This window comes from Rhinolophus ferrumequinum, chromosome 20 (genome assembly GCF_004115265.2).
Source record: "Rhinolophus ferrumequinum isolate MPI-CBG mRhiFer1 chromosome 20, mRhiFer1_v1.p, whole genome shotgun sequence".
Classification (NCBI taxonomy): Eukaryota; Metazoa; Chordata; class Mammalia; order Chiroptera; family Rhinolophidae; genus Rhinolophus; species Rhinolophus ferrumequinum.
The window spans coordinates 27,484,090-27,507,658 of NC_046303.1; the positions used below are offsets into that span (position 1 = coordinate 27,484,090).

Here is a 23,569-nt window from a genome sequence, read left to right on the forward strand (position 1 = left end):
TTCTGAAGTTGAAGGTTAGCTACGTTTAGAATGCATTTAAATAAGCAGATGCTTTTTCATTGATTTGCATTTAACCAATATTGGGCATAGGTCTTTTATTAAAAGCAGCTAGAAGACTAGAACTCTACTGAAGAGACAAAATGCTTATACCTTGAGGTTGTGAATATAAGCACAACTAAGAACATATCATGGTCTCCCCGCACAGCTCAGTAAGCTTCACTTTTGTCTTTGACAGTCAATGACTAGGACTCAAGTTTCCATTTTTGGTAATGATTTGACAGCATTACCCTGATTAAGTTAATAAAAGAATATTTATTGAAAGTCTTCAAATAGAGATTGCTCCCATAGGGGCAATTATTATTTCTTTTTCCCCTTAAAACTCTGAATTAAAATAATTCTATTAGTCAAAATGTTTTGCGATTAGATTTAGAGGCTCTGATATAAGGAGTAACTCAGAACCAACATTTGTCAGCCATTGAGTTTCTGCTCTGTGAACATGGCCAATGTACTATATTCAAACCAAGTACTAATGACATAGTATTGGATTGGATTCACATCGTGTATATTATACGGTACTTATACATATACCTGTGGATGACATTTGCAATCTCTATTGACCATATTTGGTAAAATGAGCAATTTTAGTTACTACCTTTGCAATTTGCAAACGCCCATTGTTGCATTTCATGCCTATTATTTAAATTCACTTGTGTCTTAAAGCCACATGAGATTTACTACAATAATAATACTGTATTTTTATGTCCTTTAAATTTAATAAAATGTTTTTGGCTATGAGTATTTAGATATGTCTATATCAATAGTCTGGCAAGTTAGGTCTACTACATGAGTTGGACTAAACCCAGAACTATATTAGGAAGTTATAGGCTCTGCCTGAAGGCACCCCTCAAGGGACTGGTAGGTGGAAGTAGAATTGCAAATTGCAAAATACCTATACATAAGTATTAATTAGGTATCTTTTTAAATAATACCCTCTTTGTAGATATTTTATAAAGTATATGGATATATTCTTGATTTTGGAAGTACAGAATGTCTCTTTTCATGTTTCTTGTCAGAATTTACAATCTTACACTCTTTATCTAAGCATCGTCAAAAACCTGAGGATGAAAATTAAGATTTGTAGAGCATTGTCTGAAGGACATGTTCGTCAGACCTTGTACTATAACTAGGTGTTCCTGACCTAGAATCCACAGCCTTTAGCATGTGCTTAAAAATAGGCTTCAGAAGTCCCTTTATGTATCTAGATTAGATTTGAAACACTGTTAGTAAGCAGGCATGCCAAATATTATAAATAATTTCAAGGAAATAGTATATAACCTTAATTGGATAATCATCTAAGAGATTTTCACTCATTATTTACATGCTAATAATTCCTAAATCTCTGTATCTTTCCAGGCCTCAATCTTCCCATGATTTCGCATCAACTGTTTAGTTAATAATTTGTAAACAAAATAGGAATGGTTGAAGACAAGTTTGTACACCAATAGTTCCTTATAGTTACACCAGAATCACTTGAGTGGATGTTTTTAAAAAAGACATATATCAGGTCCTATCTCTGACATATTGAATTAGAAAAGTGGGGTGAAAACTACTAATCTGTATTTTTCAAAAAGCTTGCTAGGAAACATTGATTGATGCCATGGATATAACATAAAAGCGTGAACTTGTCAAGATTTATAACAGAGGCAACAAATGGTGATTCATTCATGCTATCATTTAGTAGTGTCCATGTAGCTCTATGGTGAGCACGTGATAAATTGTCAATGTTAAACTCACTGTGTTCTCCCTGAAGTCACCTCATGAGCTGTCTAGTACAAAGCCTTCTCTAAGAGCCATGAAACCACAGAATTGAAAAACCTTTTCCCTTCTCTCAACTCAATACAGGTAGAAATGCAGGCTGGAATTAAAAGGTTATGAGTGTTCCATTGCGTGTGCAGTTTTGTTTTAATTAGATAGTATGAATTAGAGAATGGAATAATGACTTCCATGGAAAAATGATGAAAGAAATAAGAACAAGTATAATATATTTATTCACACCCATACACACACACGCATACATATGTATGCTTATCTATCTATATGTATTTAGAACTTGTTTGTATTTGTGAGAAAATGAAAAAAGAAAATATGGCTCTATTGCCTTCGATATGTGCTTACCTTCATGGGCTCCCTTCTATTAGAATGGTCTGCCATTCATTCATTCTATAAATATAGATTTCCAACTCTGCCTCTTAATCAGTTTTCAGGGCATGAAGTGCAAGATTCCTCATTTTTAATAAGTACTTAAGATAAATCTTGCTTTCACTTATATTTGAGTGCTACTGTCATGTTAATCATACAGAGTGTTCATACCCTTGAAAACAATATATGGAATAAATGAAAACCATTATGTCATGTTGGTTTAAAAAAAAACCTAATATAAGGAGTTATATGCTCTGAAAATAATCATTTTTTATGTAGGTACATAAAAAGTACCTTTTAGTACATTTAACTAAAACTGTATTCTAAATAATCTAATAGACTGAAATCATTTGACTGTTTGTCACTCACGCATTCATAACAAAATATTCTAAGCTTTATATGCTTAATTCTTGAAAGTAGGACTTTAAATTTTTAATAAGCAGTGTCTGTGTCATTATAGGTTTACAAAATATCAATAAAATCATTTATCAATAAAAATGTCATTTGACTAGATTAAAAATAAAGATCAGCAATGTAAACATTGAAGCATGAGATTATTTAAGAGATCTTTGTTTCACTGGCTATTTTTCATCTGTGAGTTAATGTGTACCGTTGAACTTTGCTTTTCTTTAAATTATAACATAAAAATAATAGTTGGGATGTTGACATTGCAATTCTTATAAATAAGATCATTTACATCCTGATGCAGAAATTCCATGTGATTTTTTTTCTATAAAATGAGAATAATAGATGTTTACAAATTATCTATATCTCTGGAAATGAGAACTATTTACAAACTGTTTTTTCTCCCATCTCTAAGAAAAAAAAAATTGGTTTCTTTGTGAAACTTTTAAATTATGTTAAGAACAAGCACTGTCATAGTTTTTGTTCATTTATTTGTTGGTATGCTTGCAAATGATATCTACTCATTCTAAAATATCTACACATACAGAAAAGTAAAGAGAAGGTGAGAGTAACAGCAAATCACTAAAAATCTCTTCACCTCAAAATAAGTCTTTTTAATAGTAAAGTGTGTTCTGGGTAAATGTGGCAGGAGCACAAGTTGATAACTCTCTCTAAATTTCTACTCAGGGATTACAACTGCTTAGGCAACTTTTCTGGCAGAGAATGAGGGATTGTTTTAGGGTATGATTTTTTTCTCAAACTTCAAGTGAGAGTGCAGGTCGAAGTTTCATTTGTTCTGGTGCTGGGAGATCTACAACTATGGAATCAGCTATAGAGGAGAGGGCTTGTCTTTCCTGAAAGGCAAGGGCACAGTTCACAGGTCATGGTTCTCTGAGAAAGCAATGCCTGCTGCAGGCTGGCATAAGTGTTGAAAGATCCTTTACATTCAGACACGCTTGTCCAACTCTGTTTACTCCAGTAGGATTGGAGGGGGCTGCTGTGATCAGTGAAATTTCTCCTAGTTCCTTTAATATAAAAAAGGTTATACTCCCACCAATAGTGTAGGAGAATTCTCATGGACCATCTCCACACAACCGATAGTAATACAGAACTTGATAATTTTGCTGATCTGATTGATGCAAATGATATCTCGCTATAGGTTTAATTTTCATTTTTCTGATTACTAGTGAATTTTTAAAACTGTGATCTATATATTTTGACATTCTTTCAGCCTTTCTTTGGTGAATGCTGACTTGAAAAAGACAATCCACTATTAAATAGGATAAGCATGTTTGACAACTATTCAACATCAGGCCAAGCTCTGTGTCATTCACAGCAGCCAAGCAAACACATGTTGTCGAAATCAACAGTCAAGCAACGCACTGGTTATTCTGTGCTCGGACTTTGAGGTCCATTATTTGCTCTTTTCTGCTTTACTCTGTGCCTCAGGAGGTTGATGATACTATTTTGCATCATCTAACCTTTCCAGTTCTCATTTTTAATTTAGGTTTAAACAAAGAAATTCTGAGGAGCAGTTAGAGAGTAGAAACACTGTTCTCTATTCCTTTGTCCTTTCAGCCCTTGGCAAGGTAGCAGTTTCTAATTGCTAGTTTCTGGGTATTTTACCAGTCTTGGTGGCTCCCTTAACCACCTCCCAAAGTTTGTAAGTGATCCTCCCACTAAACTTTTCTCAATTACCACTCTGATCACACATCTATGTCCTGACGGATTCTATTGGTAGAGGCAGTTATGACAGATTTCTTAAAACACATTTGGTAGACTTGTATTTTTAAATTGGCCAAAATCTGAAAAGCAATGCTTTTCTTCTTGACAAAGGTCATTGGTAGAGCTGCTGAAACTGATTTCAAAGAAAAACAAAACAAAACAAAACACATCTTTTCAAAAGGAAGCCATTGTTGTCTTCAGTTTTACAAATCAGCACTATATATTGGGGTCTCCAAGGTTGACTTATAAGGGCAATCAGCAGAAACTATGATTTGTTTGTCTTTGGACTTACTTGTGCAATGATCTGTCTTATACATCCTGTCTATGGAGCATCTCTGCTACGAATTTAATATCTAGGGAAAGATACGAAATGATGCTGAATACAGCTGGAGTCCAGTATGAAGTAGGAATTGTGAGTCAGAGATCCAATACAAAACTCCAAAATAAATAAAGTAAACACTAAATAATCTATAGTTACTAATGGATACTACAAATAAGCTGACCAGAATATGTACCCCCCAAAATGCATGCATTTTATATTAAATCTTCATGATAATCTTAGAAGATATTAATATCTCCTTCATTTTACTAATAAGCAAATTGTGCCTTGGAGATTTATTTAACATACATTCATTCAACAATGGCAAAGCTGGAGTTTAAACTCATTTCAGTTTAGCTTATTTGGTAATAGGTGTTGTGAAGAATTATACTATTTTTCTTGATATCAAAAATGAAGTCTAAAGAATCATCCTCCAACAATGTTAACTTTTAAAATTTATTTCATAACTTTTTAATCTCCTTTTATTAAAATGTTAAATGTTTCAGTAATCTATTGCTGCAAACTTAACTACTACAAACTTTAATGGTTTAAAACCAACATTTTATTTTACTCATTATTTTGTTGTTCAGGAAGTTGGGAAGGGTTCAGCTAGGTGGTTAGCGTCTGATCTATGTGATGTCAGCTGGGACAATTAGATCTGGGAGACGCATTTTTTTTTTTTTTAAAGGAGGGTGCAGCTCACAATGGCCCATGCGGGGATCAAACCTGCAACCTTGGTGTTATTAGCACCAAACCAACTGAGCTAACCGGCCGCCGCTGGGATATACATTTTTCAAAATGACTTTTTCACTCTTATTTATGGCATCTCAGTGCTTCTTGTCTCTCTCCAAACAGCTCAGCACAAGTAATGGTCTTGGATATCCTCGGAGCAAGGATATCCATGCTCTTACATGGTGGCCTCTAATAGACTCTCATATAATCTGCTAACTCTTAAAGTTGTGCTTAAAACTGGGAAAAACAAAAATAAAGTGCTGAAAGGAAAAACAAACAAACAAAACAGGCAAAGTGTCCCTTCCACCATACACTATTGACAAAGCAGTTATGGCCAGCCCAGATTTATAGGAAAATAAAATAGACCCCATCTTTCTCATCTCAATGGGAAGAATTTCAAATAAATTTTGACCATATTTAATCTGGCATCTTTAATTTTTAACTATGTTCTTAACTTTTAACTATGTCCAGGTAGTGTGCTTTAAACTTTGTGTCATTACATTCTCTCACCAGTACTGTAAAGGAGTTATTTAAAAAAAAAAATTAACATTTAATTTTTTTTTTTTTAATATTGATGCTTATCTGAAATCACTATTATGATCCTGGTGGTGTTTCTAACAAATATTCACTCTGATAACTATTATGATCTTTATTTTTTAAATTATGGAAGCTCAGGTTCAGAAATGCTAAGTAACTAGCTCCAAATTACATAGTTTGTAAGTGGAAGAGTCAGAAAGGATTTGATGGCCGTTTTGCCTGATCTAACACCTATCTTTATATTCTCCAAGAATGCCCAGACACTTTCCTGGGAAAACAACACCAGGAATATGCAGTCTGCAAGGTAGTTTTATTTTACTTTATTTTGTTTATATATCTCTTTGATTTTGAGCTCTTAAAAGCAGCCACTTTTCTTTTACTGTGTGTGTTTTTATGAATTTTGTAGGTAAGAATATTGATTTTGTGCTGTGTTGGTTGAGGCCCTGCAGGAAGCAGACACCAAGACAACATATAATTCCAGTCTAATAAAGAGAAAAACATAAGACCAATCCCAAAACCCCTCAAAAATTGTAAAGGTAATCAAAAACAAGGAGAGTCTGAAAACTGCCACATTAAGTGAAGCCTAAGACATAAGACTCTATGTAAAATAGTATACTAGATAGGATTGTGGAACAGAAAAATGACGTTAGGTAAAGACTAAGGAAATCTGAATAAAGTATGGACTATACATCATAAGTTAAAAAATCCAAATAAAGTATGGGCTATATATAATAAATATGTATCTATATTCTTTCATTACTAGGAACATATATATCACACTAATGTAAGATGTTAATAAACAGGAAAACTTTCTATGCTATGTTCTAAAATTTTCTGTAAACCTAAAAGTATTCTGAAGTGAAAAGTTTATTTTGAAACAAATCTAAGGATAAGGGAATCAATTAAGCCATAGGATGGCAGTGTGGGCTAGTAGTTTGGAGACGGAAACATAAGGCAGAAAGTTGTCTTATCTCCACCTGATTCTCTGCTGGGCTATGTGTTTTTCAGCTGATGACCCTAAGCAAAAGGTCTGTGATGTTACAATCACAATGACAGTAGAACATTTTTGGAGGATTTAAAAAAACTGAATATCTGTAGAAACAGTACAGTAAAAAACATGTTTTGTTAAGGAGGCTTATTTAGGTCTGAGTCTAAGATTTTCAAGTTTCTAAGAGCTCTATTCAGGATGACTGGAGATCATTTCATACTACAGAATATGTTATTATTTATAGTATTTTACAAATGAAGTGCTATTAGCATTTTTGGTTGGACACATCTTTGTTGGTTGCAAAAGGCCATCACATTGATGAATTTTAAGTTTTTTTGATCTTAGTAAATGATAGTAGCAACCCCTTTAGAAGCTATGACAATCTAGAATACACACATCTATTTCAAAAATAGCCTCAGGGAATGGTACCTTATATCTGCCAATATTATGTTCTTTGAAGAGTCTGACCATTGCTAAATTGAAGGATTAAGAAAGATAATATGTCCTCTAAAAGAGCCACAAGGATGGTAGATGTGAGCTAGTGTACTTTAGTATCTTGGATAGATAAACCTCCTACACTCCTATTCAAGGCTAATTCTTCTTTCTGTGTACTTTATTTTAAATTTTGTTATAACACTTTTTAAATATACACAGTTGAGAAATTTTTACCTGTGTCTTTTACTCAGAATGAACAATTACTGCTGGCTGCAATTGCTTTGCACACATTTTTTTCTTTCACGTAAGTAATTTAAAGCAAGATATCATATATATGACCCCTACAAACTTCAGTATACATTTATATAATATATAGCCAGTTAAAAATAATGCTAATGTCACTAGTGCACATAATAACATTAACAATGTTTTCCTGATATTTTCTAATGTTTCCTCCATAATTTACCCAATTGTCTCAAAAGATTCCTTTAAGAATTGGTTGGTGTGAATCGGTTTTTATTTTTATTCTTTTAGTTTTAGTAATTTTTAAGGATTTTTTTAAAGAAGTATCAGGTTCAAAATTGAGCCAGAAAAATTGAGGGGAAGGTACAGAGATTTCCCAAAAACTCTCTGCCTCTACATATGCATAGCTACCACCATTATTATATTCCCCATCAGAGTGGGACATTTTTAAAAATTGATGAACCTGCTTTGACATATCATAATCTCCATAGTTTACATTAGGGTTCACTCTCAGTGTTGTACATTCTATGGAATTGGACAAATTTTACAATGTATTCACCATTATGGCATCATACAAAGTATTTTCACTGCCCTTAAAATCCTCAGTTCTTCACCTAATTCATCCCTCTTCCACCGCAACCTTTGTCACTGATCTTTTTGTCTCCTTAGCTTTGCCTTTTCCAGAATGTCATACGGTTGGAATCATACAGATGGAGCATTAAACAGGCTTTTTTCAGATGCACTTCTTTCACTTAGTAACGTGTATTTAAGTTCCTCTTTTCATGGCTTGATATTTCATTTTGGTGCTGATTAATATTCCATTGTCTGGATGAGCCACAGTTTGTGTAGTCAACTGAAATACATCTTGGTTGCTTCCAAGTTTTGGCATATGAATAAAGCTGCTATAAACATCTTGTGTGCAGGTTTTTGTGTGGACATAAGTTTTAAATTTCTTTAGGTAAATATCAAGAAAAATCTATTGCTTGATAATATGGTAAGAGTATGATTTGTTTTGTAAGAGACCACCAAACTGTCTTCCAAAGTGGCTGTACCATTTTGCATTTCCACTAGCAATGTCTAAGGGTTCCTTTTATTCCATATCCTCTTCAGCATTTGGTGCTTAAGTGTTTGGGAGTTTTGATTATTCTAATAAGTATGTACTGGTATCTCATTGTTGTTTTAATTTGTAATCCCCTGATGATATATGATGTGGAGCATCTTTTCATATGCTTATATACTGTCTCTGTACCTTTGCTAAGGCACATGTTTTAGATTAGGTTCTTTGTTTTCTTATTGTTGAATTTTAAGAGATTTTAAAAAATATATTTTGGATAATAGTCTTTTCTCAGATATGTCTTTTGAAAATATTTTCTCCTAGTCCGTGACTTATTTTCCCTTTTTCTTGACATTATTCCTTGTAGAGCAGAATTTTTCAGTTTGAATGAAGTCTAGCTTATCCATTATTTTTTCATGGTATTGTGTCCCAAAAATCCTTGCCATACCCAAGATTATCTAGATTTTCTATGACATCTACTAAGAACTTGATAGTTTTGCATTTTACGTGTAGGTTTATAATGTATGCATTTTGAGTTAATTTTTGTGAAGAGTGTAAGTCTGTGCCTGCATTCATTTTTTTTGCATGTTGATATTCAGTTGTTCCAACATCATTTGTTGGTGACACTAGCTTTACTCCATTGTATTGTCTTAGCTCCTTCGTCAAAGATCAGTTGACTGTATTTATGGAGGCCTATTTCTGGTCTCTCTTTATGTTTCATTCATCTATTTGTCTATTTTTCCACCAATACCACACTGTATTGACTATTGTAGCTTTATAGTTAGCCTTAGAGTTAGGTAGTGTTAGTCCTCCAAAGTTGTTCTTCTTCTTCAATATTGTGTTGACTATTTTGGATCTTTTGCCTGTTCATATAAACTTTAGAACTGGCTTGCTGATATCCACAAGATAACTTGTTAGGATTTTGACTTGGATTATTTTGATTCTATAGGTCAAGTTGAGAAGAATTATCATCTTAACAATATTGAACATGGACTATTGAACATGGACTATCTCCATTTTTTTCACTTCTTTGATTTTGTTCATCAGAGTTATGTAGTATTCTTATATAGATCTTCTACATATTTTGTTACATTTGTATTTAAATATTTAATTTTGAGGGGTGCTAATGTAAATAGCATTGTGTTTAATTTCAAATGCTTCGTGTTCATTGCTGGTATATAGAAAAGTGATTACTTCTGTATATCAACCTTATGTCCTGCAATCTTGCTATAATTACTTACTAGTGCCAGGAGTTTTTTGTTTTGTTTTGTTTTGTTTTGTTTTTAATCAATTCATTCAGATTTTCTACATAGACAGTTTTATTTCTTCTTTCCCAGTTTGTATACATTTTCTTTTCTTTTCTTATCTTATGCATTAGCTAGAACTTCCAGTATGATACTGAAAATCATTGGTTAGAGAGGTCACTCGTGCCTTATTCCAGGTGTTATGTAGATATTCCTGATAAAGTTAAACAAGTTCCCCCCATTAGAAGTTTATTGAGATATTTTAGTCATTTATGGGTGTTGAATTTTGTCAAATGCTTTTTTGGCACCCATTGATATGAACATGTGATTTCTCGTTTTTGTCTGTTGATGTAATGGATTACGTGAATTGATTTTTGAATATTAATTCAGCCTTTCATAGTTAAGATAATTCCCACTTGGTAGTGGTGTATAATTAATTTTATATATTGTTAGATTGAATTTGCTAATACTTTGTTGAGGATTTTTAGTTTTGTGTTTATGAGAGATATTGGTCTGTAGTTTTCTAAGTTTAAACCATAAACATATAACAAGAAGGAGAGGTCTTTATCTTCTTTTCCAGCATCTCCTTTCCTGCTTCTCTGCAAGAAATGGGATGCTCATCTGATTACTAGGAATCCCAGGATCATGGCTTGGTCAACCACTAAGAGATGGGAATAGCCTACAAAACTGTAAGTTTGTAACTTTGTGTTGTACTAAGTCAATAAGTTTTGATCATTTGTTATAGCAGAAAGAGAAAACTAAGAAGTCACCCTACTGGTGAATATTTACTTTGTTTGCCCTCTTTCCACTATTATACATAGCTGGGAAAAATGTTTTTCACAAGGCAAGGTAACTTTTTCTCCTACATTTTGTGCTATTTTAGTGACATATAATGTAATAGTGTACTAACTGTGTCAAAGTGTATTGTCCCTTAAACAGTAATAGAGGACCTTTCAATATAGTCTAACAAGCACTAAGTAGTATGCAGTATGCTTCTAAATTTTTGTTAGTTTCATAAATGAAAAATTACTTCTCATTTCTTTAATTTGCATTCTTTTCTTTAAAATTATATAATCTTCATATGCTGATTAATAAATTAGTGTCTTTTCTTTCATGAACATTCTATTCATGTTTTGTTCCTCTCTTTTTTTTTTAACTGGGTATTTCTGAGTTTTAATTTATATTTAATTTCTAGCTTTTAAACATTGCTAGCTCTCTGAAATTATATTTTGAAGTAAGGTACACACATATACCACCACATATATATTTTTTTAAATCAAGTGAAGATTATTTATTTCCTAAATTTTCAAAGTAGTTATTACCAACTCTCATGACATGTTTATTATTATACTTGACTTGAAAAATGTATTTCATTAAGCATATTGCCTTTTACTAAAGGTATGTATTTGCTTTATTTAGTTCAATTGTGTCTGAATTCATAATAACATTTACTTTGTGAATGTAGAATTTTAGTAAAAATGCTTCCACATTTCTATAGTTTTATTTTCTTAGTATTCCCTATATGGGTGTTTTAACCTTGGCTTTTCTTGAAAGCAGAGCTTGACAAAAGGACTTACAAGCCAATAGTTTATTTGGAAAAGTGATCCTAGAGAGCTGAAAGATTAAAGAGGGTGAATAGAGAAAGATGGGAAGCTAATCAAAGGTGCATTATCAAGTTGGTCATCTGGTATCCAATTTCTCTAGGACCTTTTGAGGAGTGACGAGATTACACCTAAAGTGTCTCCAAAGAAAGAAGAGTTAAAGCATTCTCCACTGACTAATATCCTCCACTTATTAAACATTGCCCCGTCTGTCCCTTACCACACAAATATTTCTGAGTGAATATGCACTCGTGCTAAGCCAACTCCCACAAGCATTCCCATGCCACGGCATCACAGAAGTGACAAACATGGCATGCCGCTGAGGTGAAAGGACTAATTTCAAGCCACAGAGAGAAAGCCCACATCCGTGTTCTTCTACAGATAAGCCAATAAACTCCTATTTATCTTCCTAAGCCAGTTCAGAGTTAAAGTTCTGACTCTGGCAAGTAAACAAGATGACAAAAAAGAGATAGACTTAAAAATTTACTTAGATTTGGGCAGATAACTTTGCTGTAGCTGGAGCTTTTCATTCATGAAATCCTAACTCATAGGGTGGTTTTGAGGATGAAATGAGTTTATTATAAGGAAAGTGTTAGAACAATGCTTGCACAATATGTACTCAGTGCAGACTACCTCTAATTGTTACTTCCTGAAGAATTTATCTTAACATTATTTAGAGATTTTTGAGAAACAAATTATATCATTACTATTAATGTAATTTTTTAAATAAAATGCTATTATGTAAACATATTTTTGATAGAAGAATACATTTTCTTTACTTAGATTTTATCATATTATTTAAATTATCTGTGATAAATACCTTAAATGTGGATAGTAAAACAATTGTACAAATAATAGTTGTTCAATAAATACTTATAAAAATTTTCTTCAACTAAGAATCTCAGTGATTAAGGGTAGAAAGCATAGTCTTTTGAGAGCCATAAAATGAAATGGGGGGGGGGGAATTATTCAATTTTAAATAAACACAGCACAAAAAATTTTATGTGAATAAAATTTATATAATTTGTATGCATGTTCTATTAAAGAGTTCACATGGATTGAAGTAGAAGATGCTGCAAACTTTTTTTTTTGTCATGTATTATTGTTATTACACCAATATCCTTTTACTTTGGAGGAAGAAGTACACAACCGAAAAGAAAATATCTCATAAATAATGTTTAAGAAATTTATTTTTTCTTCTCTGTTTCTAAAGATTATTTAAAGTTCAAACTAATCTCAGTCTTTAAAAATGCTTTAAAATAGCATTGGATGTGATTCCACATTTAACAGCATCACTTAGAAATATAAAATCCTGACATCCAAGATAAATGAACCACAAATGGAAAGGCTACAGAAAGGGTCAAATCCATTTGATGTGTGGACAGTTGTAAAGAATGTTGAGCTTTCCATTTTTTTTTTTTTTTAACTAGAACACAGGAATCAACTTCTGAAAATATTTCTAAATGTTTCAGTTAAAGATTACAACTTCTTTCTTATACATTATTTACTTGGTAACTATAAAACACTCTAATAGAACCATTGGTTGTAGAAAAATAACAAACGCAACTAACATCATTTTTGAAACTTTCCTTGGAAAGAAATACTCAAAGAAGATATAACATTTAAAAATATAATGAGGTAAACTCTCCTGTAAACAAGTGACAGTGATGGGGACATTTTGAGAAAATATTAACTTAAATTCATGTGGTATTTTTTAAATAAATGTTTCCAAAATGATCTGCCCCCGCCCCCCCCCACAAGCTCTACAAGAAAACTACAAAATAATGACATTATTTTGTATTTCATAGAGTAAGCAAGTGCTGTGGAGAAAGGTTAAATGATTTGTACAATAATAGAGAGCAATTTATTAATGAAATGAATGCATAATTCCTATCTATGAACTTCTAGATTTGATTTATTTGTTAATGCCTAATGTTTCTCACTCCAAAAAGAGAAAGTGTGTATGTTACATGATTTTTTACATGCCTTCTACAAAGGAGGAGTAACAAATAAAATTAACAAGGTAGAATCTCAGTCTAAATAAATTGATGTATTCTTTAAAAGAAACACACAGATACAAAAATTGCCATAACAAAAATCAGAATGATGTGACAAATACTGCCATAAATGCAAATATCCTTAGTTGAAGCTTTATAAAAATGAGACAAATTCTGCCTGTGGTTGTTTGAGAAGTTCTCTTTGAAAATATGCAAGTTATTTTCATTTTTCAATGCTTTAGTTGAGGTATTTTCAAGTTCACTTACCTACTCAATTGTTAGAATCAGTAGTTCAGTTCTATTTAATGCCAAATTTCATACTCTTTACATTTTTACATTCCAATAAGAAGATATGAGAAATTAAGGTCAATTGGAAATAATCTCTCTCTCTCTCTCTCTCTCTTTTCCTAAGGGTGAGGCACATTAATTTAAAGACTACTGATGGTCATATCCAGAATTTGAGCTGAAGAACTGAGCATTAGATGTCCGCTACGAGGCTACTGTGATCTCAGGGTCAAGTGATAAGATTATGCAAGACTGAAAAAGTGGCTGTTTAGATAAAAGGAATAAAGAAGGAATTAAAAATGCTTTGATTCTGGCTTTGGAGATGTAAAATCAATGACACCACTAACAAGAGTAAAGAGCTATGATTTCATCAAGGTTAGGGCCAATAAAGGGCCAAGGACAGGCTTCAGATAAGTGTTTTTAATCCCTCATTACCCCTCCTAACACAACATAACAACATGGCTTCATTGTTCCCTGAAGACCCAGCTCTCCACCTCATCCCTCACACACATACTATATAATACTTACAGTAACAATATAGGCTTCTTAGGCAAGAGTATTTGGAAGATAAATTACTAGGCCCTCAGTCCAAACATGCTGCTGCCTTTAACCTCAAATCCCTTAAATAAAGAAATTTGGGAGGCAGTACTTTTGAGGAGGAAAAGGTTTTAATTTTCTCATATATTGAAGTTACATATGTGTAGTTCATATCATTACATGATGTATGAAATTTTACATACTGCACAGGGCCTGTGAGAATTAAGCCCAGTCATGTTCCACTAATGGAGTTCCTTTGAGTCTTTGGAGTAGATGAAGATTTGAAATGGGTGCTGGTCGACAGCTCATTTTAGAATACAGTTTGAGAGAAAACATTTTAAAAAAGAAAAAAAAATGGCACACACACAAAAAAGGGAGGAGAACCTTTTAGAAAAATAGAATATTTTTTTTTTAATTAAAGCTTATTGGGGTGACAACTTTTAGTAAATTTAGATAGGTTTCTGTATACATACGATGCATGCATTTATATATATGTATATGTGTGTGATATATAGAGGATAACTAATTTTGATCAGCTTCAGTAGGGCCAAGTTGTTTCAGGTGACAATCTTAGGTATCTAAAGGCTTCACAAAGATGATAAAAAGATGAAGCGCACAGGGGAAAGTGCACATTAGCTTCAATATTCCAAGAAAATCAAATCCTGTGATGGTGGGAGAGGAAGTGTCAGTTGGTAACTGCTTCTTCCCTGGAGCTGTGCACATTGATGATTCACTCTCCTGTCTTCTCAAAAGCTAGTCTCTGTTGTTTATTTGTTTTTCTAGTGGACTGAAAACCTTATTGCCCTCCAAAAGCTTGCTTCTAAAAAGTGTCATTTCCCGTGCAGTTCTTTGGCAATTTGAAGTTTCTGATATTGTAAAATAGAACGTGTTAAAGCTAGTTCTGGTTTTTAAGACATTTATCTATTACTTTTATGATTATTTAAATAGAACTTAAGTCTTCCAAGTTTCTTTACTCCATACACCCCTCAAATTCTTGGCACTATGTTAATAAATAGTGAAATAACCTACCAAATATGGCTGAAACTTGAAAATAAACAGAAAAAAATGCCATAGATTAACTAAACGATAACACAAAGCTCATCCACTAAAATCCATGCATCTAACTTAAAAGAGAGCATCTACTGTTCTCTAAGATTATTTTAGATGTGATTCTAAAGTGTGTCTTAATGACTTGTAAGTAGTCCATAATCAGTAAACCACAGTAATATAACTGAATGCTATCAGATTAAAATAATAAAATGTAGAATATGTGTGAAAGTTTTGTATATTATAAGAAATACACAACCAACGTCATTATAACTTATTATCCAATGTTTCATCTCAGAGTACATTTAAAACAGAATGTGAAAACATGATAGAAATGCTACAGGCAGAGATGTTATCAGCAGAAAGAACTGACTACTAATAACTTTCTGATGGAGAAAGAAACCCATAAAATCAAATGTCAAAACTGAAAAAAAAAAAATCAAGGATAATACACACTTATTTAGCATTTTACATACCGTAACTACGAAACTCCTGAAGTATAACTGTATTACAGTTTAGTTCTAATGGTTTTTCATCGTGTTGACTCTAAATAATTGAGACCAAATTAAATTATATCAAATATAGACTATTTGAGGCAGGAGGGGAAATGGGGATTCAAGAACTGATCTTTCTCAATTTTATTTTGCTTTCTCCCAACTCCTTTCCCTGCACCCAGATCCTGACTTTGCTTAACCTCAACCTACTCTCCTCACTGTGCTCAGGTTTTCTTCTAACCTCAGCTAATGGTAATGATGGACATATTTCTGCTAAAATATTGGGCTGCTTGGAAGAGAAAACTTAGCTAACTAAAATTAACTGACTTGGAATACCTCCTCTTCTGGAAATGTCAGCTAAAGGCCATGTTATGGAGTAGGAAGCAAAGGACATGTTAGATGAATTCATTATAAGAGATATTTTTCATTTCTTTCTAACCTTTGAAAGCTAAGTTCCAGTGAAATTAATTAGCCTGATGTAGTTCTCATTTACCCCATGTCTAATCTACACTAACAAAATAAACTGCATAGGTAACAAATTGCCTAAATATTTCAAGCAAATTGAAGTAAACCTCAATTTAGTAACTATTCAGGGAGAAAATATTTTTGTCCCAATGTTCAACCTAATTATCCTACTTGTGACACTTTCATTTACACAATAAGTATTTTATGCTAACAAAATTGCTCCAATTTTTTTAAGGCAAACAAATTTCTAGTTTGTGAAAATTTCAGGAAACATTTTTGATCCTAATTATCCCAGTAATGACTCTTCCCTTAATAGACAGGAAATAAAAATGTATCAGTTCATGTTGGTTTCTTATTCTAACTTCTGTAGTAAAATGTGTTATCTCCTTTCATTTTTCTCATTGGCAGGTTTTTCAAGACATAAAATTCTATTTAATGCCAGATTTTTTTTTCTTTTCTTTAGGAGTTAGAGAAAACATGGGGGTGGGATGAGACACAGGTTAAGAACTTGATCTTTTTTAAGAGCTCTTCAAAATGTCTGGAAACACAGGGTGGGTGATTATTATAATAGTACCATGTCACCAAATCAAATCCATTGAAGTGGCATTTGTGTCTGTTGGTGTAAAGTGAGTACGAAACAATCAAAATTTGAATCATTGAAAACTTGGTAATGCAGAGTGAAAAATCCAACTGAAAGATTTTGGGTGAAAAAATACCTAGTGAGCAAGTTTTTCTGTGATGGAAACATTCTAAAGAGAAATTAATTATTTGTGATAAGTCTTTGTTCACCCTTAAATATTTAGTTATATAGTGCCATCCTCTGTCTAGAATTTTTAGACAACAATCACAGTCTTTCATATTTAGTTTGAAGTCCCACCTTGCAGAACCTTTGGAATTTCATGTTATTTTCCTTTTCCTGGCAAGACTGCTGGCACACATCATGTCTTCTTTGTTATTATTTTCTGTGCTTGTTATTCTCCTGTGCTTCCATACCTGGTGTCTTTAATCAGCAACTACCATTGTTAGAGCAACTGATGCTACCTTTGAGACCCAGGTAGTTAATTTTGATGATCTTTCTGGTCCCATAGCTAATGGTACTATTCCATTTGGGGTGAGGAAGAGCACTCCCAAGCCTCTAGTATTAGGGTTATTTTGCTATTAGGACAGCCTAGACTTATTCCTCTTTCTTAAGACTCTTTCTAGTAAGAACATGGAAACAATTTTCTCATTTATGTGTCAGATAGGCAACATTCCATTTATGTGTCAAAAGGCAACATTCCATTTCTCATACAAAGCTACCTTTTTCTTGTTGACTAAGAATTCATGTCCTAGGATGAACTCATACAACTTTCTCTAATAAGAAACCTTTAATTCAGAGTTAAAGTAACATTTGCTCTATTCAATTATTTAATACTAGAATATGGAAGCTTACTAGGCTTCTTTCAATCAGCTATAACATTCTAGCTGTTTTCTTACCGCCATATAATAATGTGACTTTGCATTTTTACCAGAATCCTCCACTTCATCCCTTCTTAGAATTTAAACATTTTCCAAATATTGTATGTAATTTGTTTGCATTGTAATGCAAATTAACTTGTTCTGTTCAACAGATAATCAAATGATAAGGCAAGAGGCAAGACGCGAGGCTGAGTGTTCTGTGTCTTTTAAGGCTGAGGTACAGTAGTCTCCCCTTACCCATAGGGAATACGTTCCAAGACACCTAGTGGTTGTCTAAAACTGTGGACAGTACCAAACCCTATGGGTACTATGATTTTCCTATACACACATACCTTTTCACTTAAAGGAAGCATTTTATGGCTTTTCTTTGGCATATCCAAATTGCCAACATCCTATTCTTGTGCTTTGGGGTCATTATGGATTAAAATAAGGGTTACTTGAATATAAATACTGTGATACCATGAGAGTTCATCTGATAACCCAGGAGATTACTAAGTGACTAACAGTCAGGGAGCATATACAGCTTGGATAAGCTGGACAAGGGATGAATCCCATCCTGGCAGCATGGAGTACGGCAGCCAAAGATTTTATCACGGGCTACTCAGAATAGTGTGCAGTTTAAAAATTGTGAATGGCTTATTTCTGAAATTTTCCATTTAGTATTTTCAGGTTGTGGTCCATGGGTAACTGAAACCAAGGAAAGCAAAACCATGGATAAGAGGGGGACTACTGTACTCAGTTTTAATTAATTTTTAAAAAATTGTCTTGGGGATCTTAATTGCCCAGTCAATAAGTCTATTATTATTTTTCGAATCAGGAAATATTTTGGTGGTCAGGTATAGTTCTCAGAGTTTTAAGAGTGTCAGAGCAGCTTCCCAAACTTAGAACATAGGTTAGTAGTAGAGGGGAGATTGCCAACGGCCTGGGGATTAATCTATCCAGCTCAATCTGTCCCTCATTATTTGACATGGCTGTTATGGTGAAAGATGAACTCTCTTGTACTGGGCCTGTTAATATAAATGAGCTCTATTTCACTTGGAGATGTCTTGATTGAGAATTCTTAAGATGACTCAGGTCAATTTTCTGAGAGGTTACAACTAATTTAAACCTTACTAGTGAGTATAAATAGCTTAAGCTGATCGTTTTCATATGACATATGTTACTCTTGGGTTGAATTTCATTTGCTGCCCCCAAACCAATTATTTAGGTTTTTCGAGGCTTTCCAGAAATCTCACAAAGTCCCAGCTAACCAAAGCATAACTCTTCCTTTTAGTACAGTCATTTTAGAGATATACTGAAGTGCAGTGTGTAGTGCTGATCCCTTGGGCACCCCACTGGCAAATTCTTTGTGTCCTGAGAATTGCTTAATTATTTCTTTTATTTGTTCCCTTTCTTTGAATCATACTTTAACTTCTCTCCCTATGATTTCCTTGGTTTTATTAATGGAACAGCAAGAAAATGTAATCAAAATCCTTTGCAAGTTTAAACAATTTAAACCTGTTTTTCCTTCATATGTAATTTGTCTTTTGTATATTTTTTTTTGTTTTTTGTGGTGATCTTGTCAAAAAACTATCTCATAACATTTTCAAAGACTTAAGACAGATTATGGACCGGAAAATTCACATTTCTCTGTTAATATTAATTTTCTGTCATTTAAAAAACATTTTAAAGTCTTTTTTTTGATGACCTGTCATAATTATACATATATATAATTTTTTTGGCACACGGGGGTGCCAATAAAAATGTATACAAGTAGACACTGTGTTGCTCAAGCAGTAGTTCACCGTATCAGAAGTGTCTGGATGCTGATGGTAACCACTTTGAGCACCTCTTGTAATTGCAGAAGTCACACGTGACTTGTATTCATCTTTTGTTATTGGTATATATTAAGTATTACAATTTTAGTACAGTTTTCCTTTTTTAAAATGTGTATACATTTTTGGCACCCTCTGAATATGTAATTTCTTATCATCATGATAAGATATATTTATTTCATTGGGTTCTGATAAAGAAAAATTACACTGGACAACTTAGACAAGGGAAACTTTATTTAAAATTATCATAATAGAGGAGAGAAATTAAACTCAACTCTCTTGAAATAAAAGGTGAGAGAGTTTTGAAGCTCTGGGCTGAATTAGCGGAAAAAAGACTGGAGGACTTTTGTTGGGGGTGGGGTTGGTCAATGTGATTAGGCCATCCTTGTTTGCTAATTGGCACTTACAGAAGTTAGCCTTCTGTCCTCCCACAGAGACTGGGAAATACAGGCCCTACTTTTCTTTTTCGTTTTCTTTCTTTCCTTTTTTTCTGTTTGATATTGACTTTTTAAAAGTGTAATTGATATATAGCACTATATTAGTTTCAGGTGTACAACATAATGATTCTATATGTGTATATATTGCAGAATGATCACCACAATAAATCAAGTTAACATCCATCATCATAGATAGTAACACATTTGTTTTTCTTGTGATGAAAACTTTTAAGATTTAATCTCTAAGCAACTTTCAAACATGCAACACAGTATTATTAACTGTAGTCACCATGATGTATATTATAACCCTATTACTTATTTACTTTATAACTGGAAGTTTATACCTATTGACCACCTTCACCCATTCCGCCCACCTTCCACCCTCCACCTCTGGCAACCACCACTCTGTTCTCTGTATCTGTAAGCTTAGTTTTATGATTTGTTTCTTTGTTTATGTTCCACATATAAGTGAAATTATGTGGTATTCATCATTGTCGGTCTGATTTATTTCACTAGCATAATGCCCTCAAGTTTCATTCATGTTGCCACAAATGGCAAGATTTTATTTTTTTATGATCAAAAAAACCAATCTATATCTATATCTATATCTATGTCTATGTCTATGTCTATATCTATATCTATATCTATAATGTCTATATCTATATCTGCATCTGTGTCTACGTCTACGTCTACATCTATGGCTATGTCTATATCTATAGCTATATTTCCATTTCTTCTTTATTAATTCACCTAGAAGTGGAACCTTAGGTTGTTTCCATAGCTTGGCTACTGTAAATAACGCTGCAATAAACATAGGAGCACATGTATCTCTTCAAATTAGTGTTTTCATTTTCTATGGATAAATACTCAGAAGTGGAATTGCTGAATCATATTGTTGGTTTCTTTTTTATTTTTTGAGGAATCTGTATGCTGTTTTCCATAGTGGCCGCACAAATTTATATTCCCACCAACAGTGCAGGGATTCCCTTCTCTCCACATTCTTGCCAACATTTGTTATCTCTTGCGTTTTTAATAGCCATTCTAATGGTGTGAGGTGATATCTCATTGTAGTTTTGATTCACTATTTCCCTGCTGATTAGTGATGTTGAGTACCTTTTCACATGCTGTACTATCTTTCTTGATAATTACATTTCAAAAGGATGACTCCCAGGTTCTTGGGAGAAAGACATACCTGGGTTGTAAAACTTAAGAGAGGCTGGGAGAGAATTTATATCTCAAAGAGGCAGAGAAATAATTTATTATTGTGTATTTTCTAAAGCAAATGTTCTAAGAAAAAAGAGATTAAGGGTTTATAAACAGGAAGAAGCCTTTCTAAAGTTTAGCCAAACTGAGGGGAATGTTGAAGCCATGTTGGTCAGTTAGAATAATTATTAATGAAAAATTATGAAATGTGTCCAAAAAGGCAAATATTATCTTAAATATCTGAATATTTTCAAATTTTTATTTCAGTGTGAAACAAAATATCTGGTTGCATTTTTATAATGGTTTTAAGTTTGCCAATTAAAAATCTATTAATAAAGCTGAACCCACAAAAAGCTTTATTTTTTTTTTAAATTTTCTTATAAAGGTGAGAGAAATGATTAATTGGTATTTTATGTTTCATAAATTAAAATTATAGACAAATATAATGAATTATTTATAACTAGTTTATAAATGCGATATCTTAAACTTTTGATTGGTTATCATGACTTCTGATAAAATCATAGGTTTCTGTACTTATCTGTCGACAGTGTCAAAATCTGTGAAGGATCTGAGATTTCATAATATTTGCAAGTTAACAAGTTTGATTACTATAGTTTAATATAGAGACATAAGACTCTAGGACCAAAGCTAAAGGACTTTATCACTTATCATATAGTAAGCATGAGCTTCATGTTCTCATTAATTGTCTTGTCTTTCAAGTCTTATGGGCAGTGATGTGGAATCAGCCCAGTTAGATATTTTAAATAATGTGGTTTCTATCAATAGCTGGAAAACCTTAAGCTTAGGAAATTCCCAATCTTTTAAGGAAACTGTGGGCAAACATGCCCAAACTTTGCCACTTAGGGAGATATTGTATTTACCATCTAAGTCTGGAAACAAATCTTTCCTCTGCCCTGAAGGTAGATGCTATCTTAATCATCCAAGGCTGTCTATGGTACAAACATTTTGACAAGATATTCCAGAGCAAAAGCTGATATGGTATGCAGAAATATCATGGAGAATAATCTCCCAATATGCAAAATTGGTAATTTTTTTTTAACCTAGAATTTTTGGCATCATACCATATGATCCCTCTGGTGATTATTATTGTTTTATTATGAGAAGTTTGATATAGGTGTATAGACACTAACTTGAATAAATAGTTAGAATTTGCTACACCTTTTTCAAGAATCTATGTTCCAGAGGAAGTTGTAAGAGTATTTCAAATATCATTATTAAAATATACATCACAGAATTATTACTGAGCAGAAGTCTTTATTCTGAGACTGAAATTATTCTCTTTGGTGAAATGAATAGTGTTTCAGATACCTATGTTATTGGCTAGAAAGAAATTAGCTTTTTTTTCAAAGTAGTACTCTAGGTAAATACTTTTTCATTATTTGATTTCACAATGTTATTGAAGAGGACTCTGTAAATTCACCTGACTTTCAGAAGTTTGAATAGGTCAGCCATCTTTATTTGCTCCCCTAGGAGAACCTCTTTCTTAGAAGTTTCTTGCCAGAGGGTCTGTAGATACAGAGTAGGGTCTTTACTGAACCTAGAATAATTTGTCATATCACTATTTTTCCTAATAATGTGCATAAAATTGCCAGAGTATGGTCTAATACTTTTTCATTGTAACATATCATCTGACTATGAAGTTGTAGAAGAGAAAGTGTATTAACCCTCTACCTCTAATCACTTTAGTCTATTGACATTTATCTAAAAATTCTGATACATAGTGTATGGCTACACCAGCTTAGATATTATGCTATCTGCCACATACTATATATAGTATGACCCTATAGTATTTGTCATACATACTATAGCACATACCTTTATACTATACCATACCATACTATACTATACTATATTAATGTCATACTATCGTATAGTATGGATGTCTACAATATGCTGGTAAATTATTAATATCCAGTTTGGGATGAAGAGAGGAGTTTGAAGTTTTGACAATTTCTATGCTTTAAGTACTCTTACCATGGCCTGTTTCAGGCTGTTACAGTGACACCACTGCTCAGGGAGTTGGGAAGATGTGTACATAATTGGCTCTCAAGCGCCAGTAAGAGCTGGCTCCAGTAAGAGTCAGCTCTAACATACTACTGTTTAATGTTTTAATTTTCCTTAGAAGCCATTGATAGAGAACACAAATTTTCATTTTTAAAGAAGACTAATTCTTGCTTATTTGAAAGTAATCTGTGATTGAAACTCAGAAAGAAAAACACACATACAAAATTTCAACTGTTTGAACTTTAATCATGAAATTTCACAAGCTTTCTTCATTTGTCCATGTTGTTTTCCTATTTCTTCCATGTTAAAATAGAGACAATGCATA

At 32.9% G+C, this 23,569-nt stretch overlaps 1 long non-coding RNA gene across 2 annotated transcripts in view; it reads left to right on the forward strand.

Moving 5' to 3' along the window:
- LOC117012506 (uncharacterized) overlaps positions 1–14,035 on the forward strand; it is a 76,961-nt gene extending 62,926 nt beyond the window's left edge. For both annotated transcript variants that reach the window (XR_004421179.1, XR_004421178.1), the window contains 2 exons: positions 10,462–10,570; positions 13,892–14,035. This is a non-coding gene — a long non-coding RNA (uncharacterized LOC117012506). The remainder of the gene's footprint in view (positions 1–10,461; positions 10,571–13,891) is intronic.
- Positions 14,036–23,569: the final 9,534 nt, after the last annotated feature.